The sequence below is a fragment of the Lampetra fluviatilis genome, chromosome 58 (genome assembly GCF_964198595.1).
Source record: "Lampetra fluviatilis chromosome 58, kcLamFluv1.1, whole genome shotgun sequence".
Lineage (NCBI taxonomy): Eukaryota > Metazoa > Chordata > Hyperoartia > Petromyzontiformes > Petromyzontidae > Lampetra > Lampetra fluviatilis.
The window spans coordinates 6,455,619-6,468,796 of record NC_136332.1 but is presented as its reverse complement, the minus strand read 5'-3'; the positions used below and the strand labels follow the sequence as shown (position 1 = coordinate 6,468,796).

The following is a 13,178-nucleotide window of genomic DNA, read 5'->3' as shown; positions in this document are numbered from 1 at the left end:
TATGGATCTCTGTGTGAGTCTATGGGTCTCTGTGTGAGTCTATTGGTCTCTGTGTGTGTCGACGTTCATCCTACAAAGTCCCATCACAAGGGAGAACCACAAACAATATACACAAATTCAGTTTTGTGTTGTTGCCCGTATTGAAACGGCTGTACGCCGTATGGACATGACAACTCAATGTCCCTGTACAAGACGACCGGGTTAAGCCGTGGGGGTTGACACGGTGTGGTAACCAGCCCGGCGATTGACACCACGTGAGTTCACTCTGTTGTATTGTTTTACGATCAGAGGAAACAAGAAGATGCTCGGTGTAGTCGGCACTTTGCTTCGTTCATCATTTCGTTTTTTTTAATGCTTTGCTTCATGTACCCCCCCCCTCCCCCTTTTTAAATGAAATATTTTACAAAATATTTCACTTCTTCTTGGTTTTTTCGGTAAAGTCACGTAGAAGGGAAATAATAAAATAATAAAAATAAAACATAATAAAATGCAATTCTCACGACGTTTCGGCCACAACGCAAGCAGCCGTCCTCATATTTCTCGCTCTGCTCTCCTTACCCCATCCCTCTCTCTTTCTACCCCCCTCTCTGTCCCCCCTCTCTCTCTCTACCCCCTCTCTTCCTACTCCATGTCGCTGGCTGCTCTGTGCATCCAGTGTTCAGAAGCCTGCTCAAGGCGCGGCTCCGGCTGGAGCACGCCATGTACAACACACATGCCGGTGATGTGCGGAGCGTCTTCTTCGAACGCTGGGGAGCCGGACAAGCCCCTCTCTGTAGCAGCGTGGACGGCACCCTCGTGGTGTTCACCTTCTGAAGCGCTCGCTCGTCACCGTGGCGTGCGCGATGACCACAACCACCACCACCACGTGACTTTTCTTTCGTGTTGTGCGCGGTGCTTTTAGCGCCACAGCGCGTGGATTTGTCGCGTTTATTTTAATTTGTGTTGCTGGTGACTTTGTGTATTTCATATCGAAATCGCCTCCAGTGCTGTTGTTGCTGGCGGCAATACAAGTTGTTTAAAAGTCAAAAGTCTCTCTCTCGCTCTTTTACCGACGATAAAAGCCGGTTGTTGTCGTGCAGGTAACGAATTGGCCACGTTTCGTTTTTGCGCGACACGATATTCACTGATTGGCTGTGTCGGGTGGTGGCGGGTTCAACGACACGCGTTTATGTTTCCACGTGGTGACCATAATTCACCTTCGTTGAGCCATCACTTGTGATGGCCAAGCTCTCCTCTGAAAAAAAAGAGCTAACGTAGCTCAAATAATATATATCCAGAGGTCATCATGGACAGAAGCCTGAACCAACGTTGTAGTTTAATACAGGGCAAGGGGGCGTCCATAAATGACGTCACGCGATTTTGGACGATTTTTGACCCCCCCCCCCCCTTCGTCACACGGCGTCACAAGAAGTCAGACCCCCCCTCAAATATGACGTCACAAAGCTCTGCCCCCGCCCCCCCCCCCAAAAAATTAAACATGCTTAAAATCGCTTTAAACTATTGTCATTGTAGTGCGTAATTAATGCGGCGCTGCAATAGTAGGAGAAAACATTTATTAAAGAGTCTATTTAAGTAGAACGTGTTGTCTATATTTATTTAAAGTTGCGCATTTTGATGTAACGTCACATTTCTCAACCCCCCCCCCCCCCCATTGTCACACATCGTCACAAATGTCTAACCCCCCCCCCCCCAGGTGCGTGACGTCATTTATGGCCGGCTCCAAAGTACAATTAAGGTAAACAAATCACCCAGATTCTGGATTTGAAGTTTTCGTGACTGCAAGAATCCATACTGTTGGTCTTTCGGTAAAGTCACGTAGGTGAAAGAAAATTAGAAATGAAAAAAAAATAAAAGATAAAAATAAATACAATTCAATCACGACGTTTCGATTGCAACACAAGCAATCATCATTACATACTCATCATTATACTGTATAAATGTTCTTGCTGTGGTGTTCACACCTGATGATTGATTGTGTTGCAATCGAAACGTCGTGATTTTATTTTATTTATTTTTATCTTTAATTTTTATTTATTATTATTTTACCTACGTGACTTTACCGAAATAACCAAAATCACCCAGGCTCATGCAAATAAAATGAAACCATCCCCATCCAAAACATATTCCTGCGGAGGGAGCTGGTAGGAACGTTGGGTTGCTCGGTCAATGGCCAGGGTCAACGGCGGCGTGGTGTATTCCGCAAATAAGGGCACCACGGGGTGACCAGCCCCTCCCCACCCAGCCCCACCCCTCCCACCCCCCACCCAGCCCCACCCTCCCCACCCAGCCCCTCCCCACCCAGCCCCACCCCTCCCATCCCCCACCCAGCCCCACCCTCCCCACCCAGCCCCTTCCCTCCCCACCCAGCCCCTCTCCACCCTCCCCTCCCCACCCAGCCCGACCCTCCCCACCCAGCCCCTCCCCACCCTCCCCTCTCCACCCAGCCCCACCCCTCCCATTTTTGGATGCACGACGGACGGACAGAATAATTCCCTGTGGGCTGGTGTAACCAGGAGGTTACTACCAGTATTTAACCTTGATAATCGACGATGAACTTTATTCCCAATCGGTTGAACACGTTGCAGGCATTCGCGACCAATATTATTCACAATAAATGTTGTTTGGGTGAGATCGCGTTAGTATAAATGTGTCGTGGCCCTCCATCACGTAGAACGGAAATATTTTGTTTATATATATAAACAATAACATTCTCACGACGTTTATTACTTTATTATTTCCCTTCTACGTGACTTTACCGAAATAACCAAGAATATAATATTATAGATTTGAAGCTTTCGTGACTGCAATGATTCATACTCTTAGGTTTTTTCGGTAAAGTCACGTAGGTAAAAATAAAAATAAATAATAAAAATAATAGAAATTTCAATATTCTATTTATTATTTATTTTTATTTTTTTAGTAAAAAATAAAAAAAATAAAAGTAATAATATGTTTTATTTACTTTTTTGTTAAAAATAAGAAAATAAAGAATAGAAAAAATATTTTATTTTTTTAAGTTAAAAATAAATCATAGAAAGAGTGCAGCGCCCTCTAGCGGACACTGCCGGGACTTTTGCTTGCGCGCTGCTGCTGCTGTGTCGCGTCTCGCGTGCGTTGTGCCCTGTAATAAGGGGGCGTCCATAAATGACGTCACGCGATTTTGGACGATTTTTGACCCCCCCCCCTCGTCACACGGCGTCACAAAAAGTCAGATCCCCCCCCCCCCTAAAAATGACGTCACAAAGCTCTGCCCCCCACCCCCCCAAAAAAAATTCCATTTTGAAAATAAAACATGCTTCAAATCGCTTTAAACTATTGTCATTGTAGTGCGTATTTAATGTGGCGCTGCACTCTAATGTTGTAGGAGAAAACAGTTATTTAAAAGTATATTTAATTAAGTAGAACGTGTTGTCTATATTTATTTAAAGTTGCGCATTTTGATGTGACGTCACATTTCTCACCCCCCCCCCCTCGTCACACATCGCCACAAATGTCTGACCCCCCCCCCTAGGTGCGTGACGTCATTTATGGACGGCCCCTTACGTGACACAAACCCTTACTAATTGGCTGTGTCGGGTGGTGGCGGGTTTAACGACACACATTTATTTAAAAAAAAACTCTTATTGTGAATAATATTGTTAACGAAAGCACTACTACTACTACCACTTACGCGCGTGCCTGTGTTAACGGCTAACAGACAGCAGGTTAATGATTAACCAGGGCGGCCGCTGCGGTTGCAACCCCAAGCGGAGCCTCCTGCCACGAGGCAGACCGCTGCGTGTTGTCCGACGTTTCGCTCGACGCGGCTCGAGCGAGTCTCATTCCGTATCACTAACCGCGCGCGGGCAACAAACGCATCGTGGTGTGAGGGGGCTGTGATGGTGGTGAGGGAGGTTTGTACGTCTTGCTCTTTCCTGGAGCGTCTTAAGCTTCTAAACGTGGAGATGTAGCAGCGAGTGTCCATCGGTGAGACTCAAGTACTCATTGCTGCTACGGCCTTAAGCATCGGGTAGCGTGGCCGAGCGGTCTAAGGCGCTGGATTTAGGCTCCAGTCTCTCCGGAGGCGTGGGTTCGAATCCCACCGCTGCCATCACTTTTAGCATTATTTTTTATTTCCTTTTTTCCTCCTCCCACAATCCGTGCTTCGTTTTTTTTAATCTTTGTCTATTTATGAGCGCCGCTTTCGGTGAAAACCGCGTCGTTGTGCGTGTGTGTGTGTTTCTGTTGTTAAATATACGTTTATATTTTTGGCTGTTATTGTTGTTTCCTGCGGGCAAGTCAACCGGGCGAGATGGGGAGAGAGGCCTCTAACGCGTGGTTGGGCCTGTTGGACATTGTTCACTTTGCGCGTTGCAGGGCGTTGCAGCTACATGAAGAGTCCACCAGGGGACGCTGTCACACCGCTGGAGTCAGCAGTAGGCCTCGCCAAGGGAAGGTAATTCTGGTAGGAACCACCTGGTTACACCAGCCCACAGGGGATTATTGTGTCCGTCCGTCGTGCTGGGAGGGGCTGGGTGGGGAGGGTGGGGCTGGGTGGGGAGGGTGGGGCTGGGTGGGGGGGTGGGAGGGGTGGGGCTGGATGGGGGGTGGGAGGGGTGGGGCTGGGTGAGTGGGGAGGGGCTGGTTGTGGAGGGTGGGGCTGGGTGGGGGGTGGGAGGGGTGGGGCTAGGTGGGTGGGGAGGGGCTGGGTGGGGAGGGTGGGGCTGGGTGGGGGGTGGGAGGGGTGGGGCTGGGTGGGTGGGGAGGGGCTGGGTGGGGAGGGTGGGGCTGGGTGGGGGGTGGGAGGGGTGGGGCTGGGTGGGTGGGGAGGGGCTAGGTGGGGAGGGTGGGGGCTGGGTGGGGGGTGGGTGGGGAGGGGCTGGGTGGGGAGGGAGGGGCTGGGTGGGGGCTGGGTGGGGAGGGGCTGGTCACCCGTGGTGCCCTTATAAAACTCAACGTTTAACCTTCTCACGCCGGCTTGTGCCCGCCCTCACAGTCGGGCATATTTGCGGAATACACCACGCCGCCGTTGACCCTGGCCATTGACCGAGCAACCCAACGTTCCTACCAGCTCCCTCCGCAGGAATGTGTTTTACCCTTTTTACCGGGTAAAAGGGTAAAGGTAAAGGTTTCGACATGCCAAGGGGTAAGGTAAAAAGTAGGGTAAAGGTAGCGCGAAGTATTACCCGGTAAATACCTTGTTTACCGCTCGCTAAAAGCTCCGTGGCGCAGTCCGTGGCCTTCATTTAAAATTGGAATCATGGAGATTATTCTATATGAATAAAGCACTCTACCAAGAATTTACCTGTTATAAACCTTGTTCATGTGTAGTAGTACCCCAGTAATTACCCTGTAATCGGGCAATTTGTAATGGGGTAAGGGTAAAAGGTAGGGTAAAGGTAGGTTCGTTGCTTTTGACCTTTTACCTTAACTTGCTCAAGGGTAAAAGATCAGGGTAGAGTGATTGTATTGTGGTAAGGGTAAAAGGTAAAATAAAGGTAGGCTCGTTGCTTTTGACCTTTTACCTTAGCTTGCTCAAGGGTAAAAGGTCAGGGTAGAGTGATTGTATTGTGGTAAGGGTAGGGTAAAGGTAGGCTCGTTGTTTTGACCTTTTACCTTACCTTGCCGATGCCTAGTCGTAAGCCAGTGATTCTCATCACAACCAGTTAGTGATGTACTCGTGACGAATTGTCCACGTTGTTTACGTGACAGCCCTTACTAGTTGGCTGTGTCGGGTGGTGGCGGGTTTTAACGACACATTTATATATTTACACAATCTCACCCCCCCCCCCCCCCAAAAAAAAAAAACTCAATTATTATTCTCAACTTGTGTTTGTCTCCTGGAGGTTTACCCCCTCTTGATGAATGATCCACAATGAATATAAATGTGTTGTGAACCCGCCACCACCCGGCACGGCCAAGTAGCAAGGATCTTGTCGCTTAAACAAATCGTTGCAATTAGTTACGACTTTTCAGTAGCAGTACTGAAGTGGTAACGGATTTGGCACGGAATGCACAAGTGATCAAACTTATCGGCACGTTCTGTTTACGTGACGCAACTTTAACAAATTGGCTGTCGGGTGGTGGCGGGTTTGACGACACAACATTCACATGTACGCTCTCTGACCTACGCAGATGTCTTTACTTATTTAATCCACGACATTTACAATCAGAGTACTTATTCTTGGGTCTTTCGGTAAAGTCACGTATGTAGAAGTAAAATAAAATTTAAAATAAAAGTTAAAATAGACGTTTCGAACGCAACACAAGCGCCCACCTGGATGATGAGCGCTTGTGTTGCGTTTGAAACGTCTATTTTTATTTTAAATGTTATTTTATGCTGCAGTCACGAAAGCTTGTGTTGCGTTTGAAACGTCTATTTTTATTTTAAATTTTATTTTATTTTAAATGTTATTTTATTCTGCAGTCACGAAAGCTTGTGTTGAGTTCGAACCGTCTATTTGTATTTTTTATTTTATTTTAAATGTAATTTTATTCTGCAGTCACGAAACCTTGTGTTGCGTTCGAACCGTCTATTTTAATTCTATTTAAAATTTTATTTTATTTCTACATACGGTGACTTTACCGAAAGAAAGAGTCACTAAAGCTTAAATTCGAGATTACTTATTTACTCTCCAACACATCATGTGTGCTGTACCAGTAACGAATTGGCCACCTTCTGTTTACTAATTGGCTGTGCCGGATGGTGGCGGGTTTCACGACACATTTATATTTCCGCGATCTAACCCAAACCCCCCCCCCACCCTATCCCTCGGTCACCACGTCAAGGGGGGCCATGCGGATGTTGATGTAGCAAGGAACACTTCTGAAACGAGAGTTTGTGATGCCGACAAAGGCATTTTTTATGACATTCTCGAAACAATTCAGGAACTTCCAGTGACGTATGTGCAAATACAAACACATTGACCGCATTGTTTGTAAAAAGTACAAAACAAGTCATTTCAAAAATACGTTTTGTATAGTGCAGCGCTCTTTAAATTAAAGTGATATAACGCGGTTAAAAATCGGACACTTTTTTTTTGTTCCTTACCATCTAGAAGGACACTTCGCGAAATCAGAGTTCACGCACAATTACCTTTTTGCCAGTGTCAAAAAAAATAAGATACGTTTTGCCCCTTTCTGCCAATGAAACCGGTGTTAAGATCTTTCTTGGTTCTTTCGGTAAAGTCACGTAGAAGGGAAATAATAAAATACTAAAAATAAAACTATAAAATAAAAATAAATATTTCCCTTCTATGTGACTTTACCGAAAGGACAAAGAAGATGAATCCCTGCAGTCACGAAAGCTTTAAATCGGTGTTGAGATGTTCAAACCGCTGTTTGCCTTTCGGCGTTGTCGTCGTCCTCCTGTCTAACAGTGGTGGAGAGACGAGGCCATCGAGAAGGCTGTCTTCGGTCGAGGCCAGAGGTCGCAACCGGGTGCCCGATACCCGTACCCTACCCGATACCCGGCTACCCGTACCCGGCCGGGTACGGGTACCCGTTTGCGACCCTGGTGCGGCCGGGTACGGGTAGGCCGTGAGTCACTGGTGAGTCACCGTTTGTCACTCATTTCGGGTAGGGTACGGGTAGGGAACGGGTACCCGTACCCGTACCCGGCCGGGTACCCATTTGCGACCCTGGTGCGGCCGGGTACGGGTAAGGAATCAAAACCCGTTTGCGACCTCTGGTCGAGGCCAAATCGGTTTCAAAGACAATTCAAGTAACAGCATATTGTCAAAGCATACTCATTGGCTCTTTCGTAAGTCACGTAGGTGACTTTAGGTGAAAAAAGAATAAAATAAAATAAAAACATAACTAAATTAAATCACGACGTTTCGATTGCAACACAAGTGTGGATATCACACCTGATCATGATTACTTGTGTTGCAATCGAAACGTCGTGATTTAATTTAGCCATTTCCACACCTGATGATGATTGCTTGTGTTGCAATCGAAACGTCGTGATTTAATTTAGTCATTTCTATTTTTATTTGATTCTTATTTTAATGTTTTTTTATGTTTTTCACCTACGTGACTTTACCGAAAGAACCAAAGGGTATGGATCCTTGCAGTCACGAAAACTTCAAATCTAGAATTGTCAGAGCATGTTTGTGTTTGCATGTTCACCACAGGCACCGCGTGCGATTGACGCGGAACGTGATTCCTCGCTAAAGTATTCTTGTGTTCTTTTTGGGAGCGACGTACGCATTTCATTCCGCGCACCCGAAACTCGGAATTCATTCGAAGGTTAAATATGATTTCGGGCAAAAATGCCACATCGGTAAGCGGCTCGCAATACAGCGGGGCGAGCAAATACGACTCTGTTTGAGCACTTCCACCGTCAAATTCAGCGTCGGGGAATCAAAAGTCACAGGACGGTGTTCACATTACAGGTCAACACCTTTTTTTAAATCCTTTATATTAAGTTCACTTGCTTGCTTGCTTGCTTACGACCGTGCAAATCTTTCGGTCGTTTTTTAACCCACTTCCCGTGATCCAATCGAGCTGACATTTTCCACACAGACTCGTTGTGCGTGACAATTAATGTTCGTGAAAATTATTTTCCAAAATTGTACACTTTTTAGGACAAAAATATTATATTTAATTACCAATTGCTTAATGGTGCAATGCAATCATCTGACCCATAGGTGGCAGCCATCTCAAGCCAGAGGACGAGAGGACTCTAGCCGCCACGCATATAAAGGATTTATAGTGAAAAACTTTGTTTTTACGGGTTATACTTGTTTGTCTTGAATTCACGTAAAAAAAAAACACGCGCCGATGCACGAATGTAAACTGTGGCACGGGGCCACAGGGACACAAGGTAGAAAGTTAAAGGTGCAGCCCTGCGAATGCCTCGTTTTTTGCGCCGCGCCCGACAGAGGCCGTTCACGAAAGAGAGAGGAGAGAGATTATTTTAGCCTTCTCTTCTAAGCTAGCCAGACCTCGTGTGGAAGAGGTGGGGTGAGGTGGGGTGAGGTGGGACGGTGGCGGGGACGGTGGCGGGGACGGTGGCGGGGGGATACCCATATTTTACCCCACCCCACGTGACCTGCCCACACTTTAACCCCACCCCACGTGACCTGCCCACACTTTAACCCACCCCACGTGACCTGCCCACACTTTAACCCCACCCCACGTGACCTGCCCACACTTTAACCCACCCCACGTGACCTGCCCACACTTTAACCCCACCCCACGTGACCTGCCCACACTTTAACCCGCCCCACGTGACCTGCCCACACTTTAACCCACCCCACGTGACTTGCCCACACTTTAACCCGCCCCACGTGACCTGCCCACACTTTAACCCACCCCACGTGACTTGCCCACACTTTAACCCCACCTCACGTGACCTGCCCACACTTTAACCCCACCTCACATGACCTGCCCACACTTTAACCCGCCCCACGTGACTTGCCCACACTTTAACCCGCCCCACGTGACCTGCCCACACTTTAACCCACCCCACGTGACCTGCCCACACTTTAACCCCACCCCACGTGACCTGCCCACACTTTAACCCCACCTCACGTGACCTGCCCGCACTTTAATCCCACCTCTCGTGACCTGCCCGCACTTTAATCCCACCTCTCGTGACCTGCCGATCGTACCGCTGGATGGACGAGAGGCGTTGTGGGGTTGTGGGTGGGTGGTGGATTTGAAGAGATTTCACCCCCATTGCCAGTGTCTGGCGCGTGGAGTGAAAACAACAATTCTAGATGTGAAGCTTTCGTGACTGCAAGGATTCATACTCTTACTTTTTCGGTAAAGTCACGTAGGTAAAAATAAAATAGAAATTAATAAAAATGAAATTAAAATAAAATAAAAATAATAAAAAAGATTTTTATTATTTGATTTTTTATTAATTTTTTTTTCATTTGTTACCTACGTGACTTTACCGAAAGAACTAAAGAGTATGAAAACAACAACCAACAACAACAAGAAACAACAGCGGCCGCTCGGTGCAGCAGCGGTGTACGGGGGGGGGGGGGCCTACAAGGCCGTTTGCACAAAACGTCAATTAAAAGGAGATTAAGCACCGCAACACCGTACAGAGAAGTCATTGTGCCACCGTGCCGAATCTGGGGGGGGGGGGGGGGTGTGCGGCTTACTTCGCTGCCCCCCCCCCCCGAGTCAGGGTGAGTCGGCCAAGTGCCGTGAGCCGGGGTCACCTCGGCACATCGGTGGCTTTGTCGCGGTGCGATGTGTGATTTGTTTAACGTGGCGACGGTCGTCAACTTGTCCGGGTGTCGAACACCGCGCGTGGCCGGTCATGGCTAATCGCAGGTGCGGGGCGGTGGGGGGGGGGAGGACAACAAGCTAAACACAACAACAACAAGCAGCTCTAAAAAAGTAGGTTCTCAATGTCGACGATTTTAAAGTGCACAGCTCCCGGTGGCTTCCTTGGGAAGAGCGTTCCAGACGGCCGCAGAAGCGCATCTGAAAGCGCCGCGCAACGACGCGGTGGGTGACCTCAGTCTTTGTTCGACGGCCGAGCCAAAAGCCTCCGCCGCTGCTGCTGCTGCGAGGATGAGCGGAGTTCACGTGATGATGGTCGATCGCTCCTTGACGAGATCAGCCAAGGTAATTGTGGTTCGTTTGCGACGAGCACACTTTGCGTGTAACGAAGTGCGACATCACAATGCTGTGACATTACGATGTTACGTGCATCACATCCGTCCCAGAGCGATCAGCGACGGGAGCTGCGACCTCGAGGCCCGGCAGCGGCGAGCCGTGGCGCCAGGCCAAACGCGTTCCAGGCGCTTGTTATTAAATCGTGATTTTTCACCCCGACTTCATCCCAACTGCGCTCCTGGCGTCCACCGCACGAGACGACGGATAATCCATTGCGGAATTCTCGCACGGAGCAGAGAACCGCCGGTGAGAGGCGGACACCACAGAGCTACTTCTGAGGTGCCCTCAATCAGCTGACCTCTGGTCCACACAGAGTGGTAAGCAGCACTCTCCAACCCCGGCTGCGCGCAAGGCAGTAATAATGTGCGTCGCGTGACAGAGCTGGCATTTTCTTCGCCAAAATTAATTTCGACGGGCTTGTTATTGTAGTAGGTTTTTACCCTTTAAACTAGTACAAACACTGACACCTTTATACAAGGCATCATGTTTACAATAACCACAACACAAGCAGTCAAAATGCAAACAAAAAGAAACAACGCCTTTTGGCGTCAACTGGTCCAACACCAATGGAGACTAGGCTCTAAAGAAAGCTGTCTCGGGTGTGGACCAATCAATTTCAAGGACAGTGCATATCATTATCAGAGTTGTTTCTTTTTGTTTGCATTTTGACTGCTTGTGTTGTGGTTATTGCAAACATGATGCCTTGTATAAAGGTGTCAGTTTTTGAACCAGTTTAAAGGGTAAAAATCTACTACTATATTTTGCCACCGGTAAAGGAGATATCTCATAGGGCTTGTTACTGTTGCAGCCATCGGCGACCAGGGCTCACGGCAGCCGTTGCAAAGATCAGCACGCTGACCTCTCCCCCACCTGGCCACCTGGGATTTCAGGAGACTCCTGAAGCCCCCCGCCACGGTTCGCTCATCAAAACCTCGACGCGGACAGATAAACACCGACGATCGACTACCCCCGTCGCCGTACAGCGGGAGAAAGGAGAGGTCCTAATTCTAGATTTGAAGTTTTCGTGACTGCAAGGATCCATACTTTAAGTTTTTTTCGGTAGTCATGTAGGTTTTTACCTACGTGACTTTATTGCCCCCCCCCCTCCCCCATGTCAAGTTGAACACTTCCATTGGGACGGAGAACTGAACTGGCAATCCCTTTTCACAGCGGGAATCTCAGTGATTGGCAGTGCAGTATTGGTTTCCTTTTGTGCAAAGTTGAGTCGGGGCGGGGAGGGGGTTATTCTTTAACACGCGTGGACATCGCTACAAGTCCGATACAGTATTGCTTTAGTGTTTCGTACCATGTAAAAGCGCCGTTTACAAAATATTTCAGTCGTTTAAAAAACAATAATAACATTTCCGAAAGACATCTCCATAGAGTCCGGGAATCGGGCGAGTGCCATTGATTGTGCAAGCCACAACGTGGTGCAGCATCACCCATGATATGTCTGAAGAGTGGCATTGGCAAGCGCGCGGATTTCACGATAAATTCTAGATTTGAAGCTTTCGTGACTGCAAGGAATCATCTTCTTAGGTTTTTTCGGTAAAGTCACGTAGAAAGTAAAATAAAATAAAAACAAAAATCACGACGTTTCGGAGGCAACACAAGTCTCCGTCATCAGGTGGGACCGTCACAGCCAGATTAGCTGTATCAAGTGTTAATACCACCCGCATAGCCGTACAGGCCATTGGGGCAAGTCCTGTTAGTGAGCACTTATTCAGGCCGGTATGGCACAAGAGGAATTGGTGTGGCCAGCATCACGCCCGGCCACCTTTGTCTCCCCATTGCAGATGCTTACACACCCGCAACATAATGCTAAAAGAACAAAAACTCAACTGAGCTACAACATAGCTCTTTGTCAGTAGCGACCTGGCTTTCACGAATGATAGCTCAACGAAGTGGCTCATCATCATCATCACCACGTGGAAATGTATCGCGACCAAATACTCTAAACGCGTGATGTTTCTAAATGCAGAGGGACAAACCGGAGGACCCGGAGAAAAATCCCACGACCACGCAAACTCCAAATATACAGCAGCAGGCGTCAGGGTTGGGATCGAACCCACGACCTCTTGCATACCAGGCGAGGTAGTTAACATCTGTTCACCCCAGCGCCCCTAGTTTTCAAGGTTTAGTTGACCTTGTACACGTACCGGAACGATTCCGATATTCACCACCGAACTGACAAGGAATCGAACTCGCGTGACGATTGGTACTGCGGGTGCATTAACCACACGAGCACTACGTGCCACCCGCTCCGCCGTGCGCGCTAAAGGTCCCCCCGACGGAGTCAGGTTCCACATTTTAGAGGACATCTGTGACAAAAAAAAAAGTAGCTTCACAGCTCATCGGATTTCTCCGGGATAAAATAAAGATCACGATTCTAAATTTGCCAATTTCGAACTCTTAAACAACCGCAAAATTACTCGACTGGGATTACACAGCAGCATCGCATCATACACACACTCATCCCACCCACCCGCCCGCCCTCGACTGGCAGACCGATGGCTCCGGGTCACTCTTGGCAATTGTGAGAGGAATCGTGGCTTCTT

General features: G+C 48.1%; 1 non-coding gene across 1 annotated transcript; it reads left to right on the top strand.

Moving 5' to 3' along the window:
* Positions 1-4,008: 4,008 nt before the first annotated feature.
* Positions 4,009-4,090, top strand: TRNAL-UAG (transfer RNA leucine (anticodon UAG)). Its single transcript has one exon. It is a non-coding gene; the product is annotated as a tRNA-Leu (tRNA).
* The last annotated feature ends 9,088 nt before the right edge of the window (positions 4,091-13,178 follow it).